Source organism: Lithobates pipiens, unplaced genomic scaffold (assembly GCF_037356315.1).
Source record: "Lithobates pipiens isolate NorthernLeopardFrog02 unplaced genomic scaffold, aLitPip1_a1.2 Scaffold_13, whole genome shotgun sequence".
Classification (NCBI taxonomy): Eukaryota; Metazoa; Chordata; class Amphibia; order Anura; family Ranidae; genus Lithobates; species Lithobates pipiens.
In genome coordinates this window covers 29,551,599-29,564,162 of record NW_027507718.1, presented here as the reverse complement: position 1 = coordinate 29,564,162, position 12,564 = coordinate 29,551,599, and the positions used below count along the sequence as shown (strand labels likewise).

Here is a 12,564-nt window from a genome sequence, read left to right as displayed (position 1 = left end):
CTGAAAGGTGTCAATTGTGACACCGGAGGGGGGGGAGGGATCCGATCAGCGGAGGTTCCACTTTAGGGTGGAATCCCGCTCTAAGACCAAGTTGTAAAAGTGGGTGGAACTCCACTCTAATGTGCACAGGAGATTTTACAACCTCCCCTGAACAATATAACTTGACAGATAGCAAACCAAGTTTAAACACTTCAGTCCCAGAGAATTTGGCTGCTCAATGACCAGAGCACTTTTTACAATTTGGCACTGTGCTTCTTTAACTGGTAATTGCGCCGTCATGCAATGCTGTCCCCAAACAAAATTTATGTCCTTTCTCCCCCCCCCCCCCCCCCACACACACACACACACAGCTTTCTTTTGAAGGTATGAAACTGCCTCTGCGATATATTTTAATTTTGACATATATTTCGGGAAAATTACAATTTTTTTTTTTTAGTTGTCACTAAATGATATATTGTGCAAACATGGCATAGTTATATGTGGAATTGCACCACAAAATACATTCTGTTTAGGGATGCACCGAAATTTCGGCCGACGAAACATATCGGCCGAAAATGCCCTTTTCGGCAATTTGCCGAAAGAGAAAAAACGGCCGATAATGGAGCCGAAAATGGGGCGGGGCCAGGGTAGGGGACGGGGCTCCGCCCCCCGCCCCTGGTGCGCCCATCATGAAGAGCTATGCTATAGTGCTATGCTCGCCTGCTATAGTGCAGGCGAGCCGTCTCCGCCGCCTGTTTGATCACAGCGCGGGAACATCACAGCTTTCAGTTCAATTGCTGTGTGTTCCCGGCCGCGCGCGCCATCACGTACAGCCCCTCCCCCTTGTCAGGGCACTTTGATAGACAGATCATCCGTAGGATTGGACGGATGATCTGTCTATCAAAGTGCCCTGACAAGGGGGAGGGGCTGTACGTGACGGCGCGCGTCCGGGAACAAACAGGCGACGGAGGCGACTCTCCTCTTCTCTCTTCTGTTTTCTCTTCACAGGTTAGCTGCTATGAGGGGAGACACACACTGGCTGCTATGAGGGGAGACACTGGCTGCATTGTATCAATTGTATCATGTGTCATGTGTCACGTCCCCAGTCTCTGACCATCTCCTGTACCACGTCCCCAGTCTCTGACCATCTCCTGTACCACGTCCCCAGTCTCTGACCATCTCCTGTACCACGTCCCCATTCTCTGACCACCTCCTGTATAAAAATATTTTTTAAAAACAGTCATTTTCGGTATCGGTGCTGTTTCGGTATCGGTTTCGGTTTTCGGCCTAGTGTATTTTTCATTTTCGGTATCGGTTTCGGCACCAAAAAACCCATTCGGTGCATCCCTAATTCTGTTGCTTCTCCTATGTATGGGGATACCTCATGTGTGAGACTTTTTGGCAGTCTAGCTGCATACAGGACCCCGAAAACCAATCACCGCCTTCAGGCTAAGAGCGTAAATTTTTGATTTCACTCCTCACTACCTATCACAGTTTTGGAGGCCATGAAATGTACAGATAGCACAACCCCCCCTCCTCCCCAAATGACCCCATTTCGGACAGTAGACACCCCAAGCTATCTGCTGAGATGTATGGTGAATATTTTGAAGATCTCACTTTGTCACAAAGTTTCGAAAATTAAGGAAAAAATAATTTTTTTCTTCATTTTCAAAAACAAATGAGAGCTATGCCTAGCTAATACTCACCATGCTTCTTAGCAAATACCTTGGGGTGTCTACTTTCTAAAATGGGGTCATTGGGGGGGGGGGGGGGGTTGTGCTATCTGGACATTTCAGGGCCTCCGAAACTGATAGGTAGTGAGGAGAAAAAAAAAAAAAAGAAAAAGAAAAATCATGCCTTTAGAAATCCTGAAGGCAGTGATTGGTTTTCAGGGTCCCGTAAGCGGCTTGGCTCCCAAAAAGTCTCACATGTGGTATCTCCGTACTCCGGAGAAGCAGCAGAATGTATTTTGGGTGCAATTCCACATACAATCATGACATGTTTGACTAATATATCATTTAGGGACAACTTTGACAATTTTCCCAAACTTGTGGCAAAATATAAAATATTCCATGGACTCAATGTGCCTCTCAGCAAATAGCTTGGGGTGTCCACTTTCCAAAAAGGGGCCATGGGGGGGGTTGAACTGTCCTGGCATTTTATGCACAGCATTAGAAGCTTATGTCACACATCACCCACTCTTCTAACCACTTGAAGACAAAGCCCTTTCTGACCCTTTGGGGGTTATTTACTAAAGGAAAATTCACTGTGCAATTGGAAGTAAAGTCGCTGTAGATCCGAGGGGGACAGGCAAGGAAATAAAAAACAAACAAAAAAAAAAACAGCATTTTAGCTTGCACATGATTGGATGATAAAATCAGCAGAGCTTCCCCTTATTTCAGACCTACCCCTCAGATTTACAGAGACTGCACTTCCAAGTGCACTTGCAGTGCAAAGTGGATTTGCCTTTTGTAAATAACCCCCTTTGTTTACATGACTTTTTTTGGGCTAGTAAATTACTTTGAACCCCCAAAACATACATATACATATATATATATATATATATATATATATATATATATATATATATATACATATATATATATATACACATATATATATATATATATATATATATATATATATACATATATATATATATATATATATATATATATATATTTTTTTTTTTTTTTTAAGCACATTATATATTTTTTTTAAAGCAAAGGCCCTACAGTTAAAAATGGTGGGTATTGCAATTTTCTTCAAAGATTTTTTTTAATGCACTAAAAAAACACACTATATTGCCCAAATGTTTGATGAAATAAAAAAGATGATCTTATGCAAAGTACATGAATACCAAATACAACATGCTTTAACATTGCGCACGAACTTGCGGCGGCGACAAACTACATACATTTTTAAAAGCCTTTAAAATCCTTTACAGGTTAACACTTTAAATTTACAGAGGTCTACTGCTAAAATTAGTAAAACAAGTCTTTATTATCTGGTAAGCCTCCTTGTATACACTTTGTGGTGAGAAAGACATTGATGGCTGTGGTGTTGTTTTTATATGGAATTGTACAATTTGGAATTTTAAGAAGCTGATCACTTTTGGACATTACAATTGCACAGCAGACACTTTCATTGTAGGACATTGGATTATAGTATTTACCCCCTTGGCGCCAGCTGCTGCCAACCCTTTAAGAGGTTTGCTATGCTGGGAGGTGGGGCGAGGCTTATGGCCACGTGACTGGCTGTCATGGCGCAATGCAGATATTTGTCCCCACACCATGGATCAACAAAATAGCATCCAAACAGATTTTTATTCTATGATCACATCACAAAGTGGTGCACCGTTTTGACCCACGCAGGGCCCCTTCGTCAAGCATGTGATGGCTGTCATGGTGGTCACATGATTGGAAAAGTCTTGATTGCAAGCAGCGATCAGGAACTTTCCATGAGCCGCCAGTCACTGTGCCAGGAGCGTGCTCTCGGCACAGCACTGTTGGCACTAGTTAATGCAAATATGCGGCCAATTGGTGTCAAGGCCTGGTATCCAAGAGGTCGCAAATTTGCGTGCACTCAGCACCAAGTGGTTAATTTCACTTGCTGCCGCTGCATATTAAATTTTGTGTGTCTTTTAGAAGACTTACATAGAAGGGCCCAAAAAATGTATGCACACTTCAACATTGTGTGCATAAAAAATAAATAAAATAAAAGGGTAGCTGTAAATCACGTTTGAATTATGCAATCACATTAGGTGCTCAAAGTGGTCACCATTAGCATCCAGACACTTGATTTGGAGGAACTACTGAATGAACAACATGGACTAGAGTGTGCACAGCAATTGCCCTGCATTAAGTTTCAATTTCTTCCCGTAGTGCAGTCAGTGCTGGTGGTTTTCTATGGCACACTGCTTCATTTAGTGTCCCCCACAGATAGAAATTGAGGGGTGTTAAGTCTGGGTAAAGTGGAGGGAATTCAACAGCACCTCTAGATCCTATGCAACATCCTGCCACAATGTCATTGAGAATACGATTGCATAATTCAAACATGACTTACAGCTACTCTTTGATGTTTATATAAATATTGTAATAACGTTTTTCCATGTTGAAGTGTGGATACATTTTTGGGCCCCTCTGTATAGCGTTCACATTGCTAGCAACCAATCATTTTTACAAAGATTCCAGTGCAGACTTTTTTTTGGTTATTTATACTGATTGGTTGTATGAAGAAACACAGAACAAAGAAAAAAAAAATAACTTATATAGACACAGAAGTTCAATTAGGAAGTAATATATATATATATATATATATATATATATATATATATATATATATATATATATATATATATATATATATATATATAATCTCCTGCTAACCAGTTTGCCACATGCTACAAATTTTCAGCTTTTTGTTTCAGTAACAAACAAATAAAATAGAAAATAAAAAGGATACATAGACATTCTGAACTGCCTGCTTACTATCTTGTTTCAATGTTCCAACCTACATAGCTATGCAACAATGTAGCTCAATAATGAAAACATCCATGTAGCAGAGTTTGCAGTAATACAAAAGCTTAGAGTGAATTGCAGAATCATGAATTCTTTTTCTTTTCAGTAATATCCATTTTCTGGATGTGTCCAAGTTTTTATTAATCATGGACACACACATCTGCAAATAATTTGATATAAGGAATTTTGTTTCTGAGTGCCATTGCTCCAATACTTGTGGTAAGTGAACCAGAGCTTGCTGTGCCAAGACCCATAAGGAAATTTATATATTCAGGCAATGAAATATTTTTTTACTGCAATGCTTACTTCTATGTATACAGATATCCATATATGTCAAAAGAGGTAGGCAAAGTCTTTAACCCTGAAGCTGACTATTAACTAGCAGATCTTTCATGAACCTACAAAAATGCCAAATAAAGTGTTTAGTGAGAAAATACCAAAACTGGCATGCCCCTCGTCCAAAAGGACATAAAAAAAGGTAAGTGAGCCTTAACCTTACCTGATTAGAAGCACAATTGTAATGGCAAGCTGCACATATTTTCCTGTATGCTGGAAATTTGCAGTAATAATTGTTACTAATGCATTATGGGAAATTGCTGTACTAAGAATCATTCCTTAAAGTGGACCTCCCATGTCCCCCCCCCTGTTATTTATTTAGGGACCACAAAATGAACTGTCCTTTTTCAGAAAGCCAAATAGCCTTATTACCCTGCCGTACAAAAAATCCCACCTTCAACTACTCTGTCCAGTCCAAGCTTTAGGATCCAGTGCCACCATTTGAATTAATATGGCTTCTTCCTGCTTTCTGGGACTGGTCCACTGATCACATTCATGCCAATTCTTGTGCATGTGGACGCGATCTAGCATGGCGTGAGACGGTCCCAAGAGTTAAGAACTTGCATTTCATACCAGAGAACTGCCTAGAAGGCACTGGTGGCATAACCTTAGCAGGAGGCAACTGGAATAATGGCTCAGTCACCAGTGTCAAAAGGTTCATGCACACAGCCATCTGATGTGGTACAATGTAAAGCAGACTGTATTTGAGGTTTTACATCTGTCAGCATGCATGCGTCTACCAGTGTATACCCACATAGCCAGTCTCCTAGATTGTAAGCTCAAACGAGCAGGGCCCTCTGATTCCTCCTGTATTTAATTGTATTGTAACTACTGTCTGCCCTCATGTTGTAAAGTGCTGAGCAAACTGTTGGCGCTATATGAATCCTGCATAAATAATAATAATGGGGTGACTGTACACAGCACCTGTGGCTCCCCAGGCAGGGAAATACACCTAGAGACTTTACACTATATGGTCCTAGGCAGCTGTGTGCAAGAGACCTAGGAAAATCCAGAAGGTGGAAAATGTCACTATTCATTAAAATACTGCATTGGTCTCCAAACTGCTGCCATTTGCTTTCCTTTATCCAGCCCTTCAGGCATTATTCCTGCCTCCAACACCAACATTTGGGCACTATTCCTTCCACTGATGGGTCATTATTCCTCCCAATGTTACCAACAATGGGGCACCATTCCTTCCAATGACTCCAACAATAGGGCATCATTTTTTGCTGCTGACAACAAAAATGGAGCCCTATGCCCCCCACACGGACACCAACTATTTCTCTTGCCAATACCAAAGATCGGCCATGGTTTACTTCCACTGGGCACAGTCTGGCCCCCCTGAAGTCTCAAGGACAGTAAACTGGCCCTTTCTTTAGAAAGTTTGGAGGCCCCTGAAATACTGTAAATCCCCATACACACTATTGGTTTTTCTGCTGAGTTTTTCCTTCAGATTTACCAAAACCATATAATATGAGGTCAAACCTTAGGAGTTTCAATGTGTATGCAATCAGGCAGGCCCTTCTACTACATGGTTTTGGTAAATCTGATGGAAAAACTCAGCAAAAAAACTGATATAGTGTGTATGGGGCATGGCTGGATTTTAGCAATTGCAGTGTGCAAAGTTATTTGAGTATGCAGAGCTATGCGTACCATTTTGGAGGGTGTTATATATATATATATATATATATATATATATATATATATATATACGCAATATCATTTACGGTACTTTTGACCATCAAAAGTACAGGACAGATTGCTTTTAGCAAATTTAAACATACCATTGCCATGACTTTTCCTATAGTATTTACTAATTTCTGCAACCAAAGAGTGTGTGCCCAGTAAACGCCATACTAATCTTATGCTGAGACCACCAAGTACAAACGTCTGCCTGACAGGGAGCAAATGGTTAAAAACAGTAGAACAAAAGCCTTGACTCCCAGCTGCTACCTCTACCACACACATACAAGCCTGAGCACACAACAATCTCACACTCCATAAGTACACATAGAGACAGGAGCAATCACTGCAAACCTGAAACTTGCCAGAAGCCTTCTGATCCCAAGCTCTTGACTATGTACTGCTACCTTTGGTGTCCAGCAGCTGCTCAGGTGCCCTTTGGGATTTGCAGACTACACTAAGTAAGCTGCAGCCCACTTTGCTTTTTATACGGACATGAAACTTGTCCTTTTCTAATGGCTGCATTCTAAGAAGTTTCTTGTACCATGGCTGCAATCTTTACCGGAATCAATTTATAAAAGGAATCCCAGATGCTGCCATTGCTGATCTTTCCCTTATGAACAATGTAGGTTGCCTAGCTGTCATGGTAACCCTCTTACTTCAGAACTCATTTCCTGACCCAGAACTAGTAAGTAGATAAGGGCTTCTGACTTTTTTGATCTGTGTATATTTGTTCCAAGCCAGTGACTCAAAGTACTGAAGCCAACTGCATCAGAATAACTGGATGACAGCTGGCATTGAGCGGGATTGCTTTAGCATGACTCTGACAGGACAGAATAGAGAAGCTTTCTCCCCTGTAATGTGGCAATCTTGACAGGCAGATCTCTTATAACACTCCGACAACTCTGCCCTACTAAAAGTTTACTTGAAAGTGTGGAACCATGATCTCATGCTGGAGCAGACATTCCCAACTCTAGGGGTTCCTAGAGCAATTAGCCATGTCAGCCTCTCAGATATATTACCATCAAACTTATGTTCTCTATTGCAAGGGATCATTCTTCCCATTGGCCATCAATGTAAGTTATTTTCCACATTGACCACCAGTGCAAAGGGACCTTCTTCACAGGACCACCAATGTAAGGTGAAACTTATTTCACTGACAACCAAAAAGGGTGGGGGGGGGGGGGAGATTTCTTTCAAGTACCTTCATTCTAAGGTGGTCCTGACCACCAATGTTAAGAGCATTGTTCCCACTGACCTCCAAAGAAGAAGCCCTTCTTCCAAAGACCACCAATATAAGGTGGTGCTTCTACCACTGATCACCAAAATAAGAGGTCTCTTCTACTAACGATCATCAGTATAATGTGTTCCTTCTCCCACTGACTACCAACGCATGTAGCATTCTTCGCACTGACAACCAACATATGCAGGCCCTTCATCCAATGACCAACACTGTAAGGTGGAGTGGGAGCAACCTGTAGATAGAGGTCTGGGCTTGCTTACCTGCCATTCCAGATCATCAAAGTGCAATGCAGAGTGACTACTTCTAAAGTTGGAGCTGTAGTAGGAGCAAGAGCTGCATAAGCCTTAGTGCTGGCTCCTGTCCCATGCGGAGTTGCCCCATTTACTTGAATGGGTCGTAATTGGCAGGCAATAGCCTGCACCAAAAGCAACAGGGGGCTCAATTCCTGCTGCAGCATGTGTACACCGTTGGTTGCTGCCTCAGCACCTAAAGGGGGTAGGGATTGGGGCGGTAAAACCACAACTCAAGCGCAGGGTTTTAAGTGTAAACAAGCCCTAACAGTGCTGCTGTCAAATGCAACTAAGGACTCATTCGCAAGTGCAGCTCCTCTAAAAAGCAATCTGAGTGTGTTTGACGGGTGGTGAGGAGGGGACAAAGTAGTACAGCAATTACAGGTTTACAACCGGTGTGAGGAGACGCCACTGTCTGGTGAGCTTTGATTTCTCGCATGTTGTGGAGGTAGATCTCCATCTCTTTTTAAGGTTGCCTACCCCTGCTGTAAAGTAATCCTTCTCCCACTGGCCACCACTGTAAGCAAGCACTTCTTCCAATGACCAAATTTAATGAGCATTGTTCCACCGACCGCCAGTGCAGGAGGACCTTTCTCCAATGACAACCACTGTAAGGTGATACTACTTTCACTTGACCACAAATTAATGGAGTCTTTCTTGCTCAAAGTAAAGGGGCCCTTCAATGCCCATCATTATAATGTGTCCCTTCTCTCACTGACCACCAATGTAAGAAGCATTGTTCCCATTGACTACAAGTGCAAGGAGGTTCTTATTTCAGAGACCATCAATGAAGGGTGGTCCTTCACCCACTGACCACCCATTGTAAGGAGTATTGTTCCAAATAACCACAGATGTAAGGTCCTTCATCCACTGGCCATTAACGTAAGAAGCATTTTTACCAATAACCACAAGTAGAAAGTGGTCTCTTTCTTTCAATGACCACCAATGTAGGGTGGTCCTCCTCTCCCTGTCCATCACTGTAAGGAATATTGCTCCCACTGACCACAAATGCAAGGTAGTCCCTCTCCCCCTACCAATTTACAGGATTTTTTTTATCACTGACAAAGAAAAAAATGAGGTAATTTCAATGACCACCAACCTAGGGAGGTTCTTCTCTCACTTACCATCAATGGAAGGTGGTCCTTCCGAAACTGACCGCCAATAGAAAGCGGTCCTTCCGAAACTGACCCCCAATAGAAAGCGGTCCTTCCGAAACTGACCCCCAATAGAAAGCGGTCCTTCCGAAACTGACCCCCAATAGAAAGCGGTCCACTCCCCACTGGCCGCCAATAGAAAGAGGTCCACCCCCCACTGGCTGCCAATAGAAAGCGGTCCACCCCCCACTGACCACCAATGTCAGGAGCATTTTCCCAATTACCACAAAACTAAAAGGGGACCCTTCTTCCAATGATGACCACCACCATAAGGTAGTCCTCCTTTTCCCACTGACCACCAATGGAAGAAGGCACTTTTCCAAAGACCAATAGCATTCTTTCGCTGAACATCAGGCAAACAATCCAAGTTTAACTTTCTACATGATGACTAATGGGTTCCATGTGACTGTCATTACTGGAAACAATGTACAGTTCTATAGAATGGATGTGAAATACGCCCCATCATGCCTTAGTCTCCATACCCATGGACCATGAGCTCCCCGGAAGTTCTGCTAAGGGTTCTCCAGGCTGAGAGGAGAATGCTGCCACTTGTAGTTCACCAGCAGCAGGTCATGTGATCAGAGCTCCCAGCCTGCTGTGCCCATACAAGTCCTCAGCGGGATGAATCACATGAGACCCCTCTGCCCTCCCCCCACACATACACACACAGTGACCACTTACCGGAGCGGAGGATGGTTGGCTCACACTCGCACCAGGCTGTCTGCTGCCCTCCTTCCCATTCCACAGTCCCCGGGTTCCTGTTCTCCTCCTCTCCTCACATGAGGCACCGGTTGCTTAATAGGTGTATAAAGTTTTCCTCCCAGAGATGACGTCTCGGCCGCCTTCCCCACCCCGACCTGCCGGAGCCTCCTTCACACAACAAAGGAGCTGCTGCTTTATTATGGGGCGGCCGCTTTATTCACTTTGTATTGTTTGTGTGTGCCGGCCGGGGTGTCCCCTGTGCAGGAGCCGGCCACAGGCTCTGTCACTGACTGAGGAAGACACAGGAGGAGAGGTAGGCGGAGCGCGCTACACAATGCTCTCCTACGGGATCCTCAATCCCTCTGTCTACATTACAGCGGACAGGGCTGACCATATATATATGTGTCTGCTAGAGCCCTGGGGGAGGAGCCCGCGATCATCATCATCATCGGCTCTGCCCACACAGCGCCTCTACTGGAACAACTACATACTGCACCCTGCCTCTTCTACTCTACACATGTGGACGCTTCTGTGCTCCACACAGGATCTCTCCTCACCAGTGGTGGTGGATAAGACAACATACAGCAGGGAAAATAATGATTGAATCCACTGCAAATTTTGTATGTGTATTATGGCCATTATGTCTGAAATGTGTTAACTTCTGTACGTATTTATCTTTTATGAAGTTACAATCTATTTGCATAGCTCCCAACTGTCCCTGATTTAAAAAAACTGTCCCTGATTTCGAAAAACTGTCCCTGATTTCGAAGAACTGTCCCTGATTTCGATGGACTGTCCCTGATTTCGAAGAACTGTCCCTGATTTAGATGGACTGTCCATGATTTCGATGAACTGTCCCTGATTTCGATGGACTGTCCCTGATTTCGAAGAACTGTCCCTGATTTCGATGGACTGTCCCTGATTTCAAATGACTGTCCCTGATTTCGAAGGACTGTCCCTGATTTCAAAGGATTGTCCCTTATTTGGAGCAATGTCCCTCATTCCACCTCATGTATCCCTCATTTCGGTCTGATCTATATAGATGTATATAAAATGCACTTTCTATCTTTCAAAAAGTGTTCCCCAGAGCTAAACATTTCATCCAATGTCTAAATTTCTCAATTTTTACATTTTAAAAGCCAATATAAAGGAATAGAAGTGGTAAAAAAAAGTTCTTGAGGCTTTAATTCACTTTTTTGGGGGGTTAATTCTCCTTTAAGGGGGTGTGACGGGGCGTGTCCTATGCCTACATACACTTGTTAGTAGATGTCCCTCATTCCCATCTCAAAATGTTGGGACATATGCCATTTGGACTTCTTGAAGAGCATGTATGGAGTTGTGGATTGTCTTCTATCCATCGCTATCATTTTTATCATAGGTGTATTTGTAAATGATAGAGACAGAATATCAACCAAAAATCATCCAGAAAAAAAACACACAATACAAATATAAATTGAGTTGCAGTTCAGTGAGTAAAATAAGTATTTGATCCCCAAGCAAAATATGACTCAGTACTTGGTGGAGAAACCCTTGTTGGCAAGCACAGAGGTAAGATGTTTCTTGGAGCTGGTTACCAGGTTTGCACACATCTCAGGAGGGATTTTGGTCCACTCTCTTCTTTACAGATCTTCTCTAAATTCTTAAGGTTTCTTGGCTGTCTCTTGGCAACTCATCGTTTTAGCTCCCTCCATAAATTTTCTATAGGGTTAAGCTCTGGAGACTGGCTAGTCCACTCCATGACCTTAAAAGAGAAGTATGGGAAGCCATTTTGAGAATCATACTTACCTCAGTGGAGCATCAGACTGATGCTGCAGCTGTCCCCCACCATCTCTGCACTGAGAACCGAGCCACGAACATCGCCGATGGCTCGGTTTTCACAGATTCCCGAGAGGAGTGCTGCTGACTGTCAGTCAGCGTCTCTTCTCTCTGCTTCTCCATGCTCATTGGAGTGCTAAGCTGTGGAGGGGCAGGGAGTTGAGACTGCCATCAATCAAGGCAGCTGGCGGATGTAGACTTGGAAGTCAGGATGATGTGCTGCCTCTACTGATGGCAGTGATGTCAGCAGAGAGCGGACTTCAGACCACTCTCCGCTGAAGATGGGTCACAGGAGTGAAAAACAAATCACACTCCTGTGACCCAGAGGAGAAGCCCAGCTGAAAACGCTCAGGCTGGACTTCTCCTTTAATGTGCTTCTTCTTGAGCCACTCCTTTGCCTTGGTGGTATGTTTTGGGTCGTTGTCATGCTGGAAGACCCATTCATGACCCATCCTCAGTGTTCTGGCTGAGGGAGAAGGATCTCATCCAAGATTTTACAATACATGGCCCCTTCCATTGGCCCCTCAATGTGGCAAAGCCAGCCTGTACCTTTAGCAGAAAAACAGCCCCAAAGCATAATGCTTCCACCTCCGTGCTTGACTGTAGGGCTGGTGTAGTTAGGGTCATAGGCAGCATTTTTCTTCCTCCAAACAAGTCAAGTTAATGCCAACAAGCTCAATTTTGGTCTCATCTGACCACAGCACTTTCTCCCAATCCTTCTCTGAGTCATTTAGCTGTTCATTGGTAAAAGTCAGATGGGCCTGTACATGTGCCTTCTTGAGGAGGGGGACCTGGCGGGCGCTACAGGATTTCAATCCATGGCGGTGTATTGTGTTAACTAA

The 12,564-nt window shown here is 43.4% G+C and overlaps 1 protein-coding gene across 1 annotated transcript in view; it reads right to left on the bottom strand.

Annotated features, from left to right (window-relative positions):
- Window positions 1-10,291, bottom strand: part of CEMIP2 (cell migration inducing hyaluronidase 2) — a 144,826-nt gene extending 134,535 nt beyond the window's left edge. The window contains 1 exon segment of the mRNA XM_077474952.1: window positions 9,887-10,291. The gene's annotated coding sequence lies outside the window, so the exon portion shown is untranslated.
- Window positions 10,292-12,564: the final 2,273 nt, after the last annotated feature.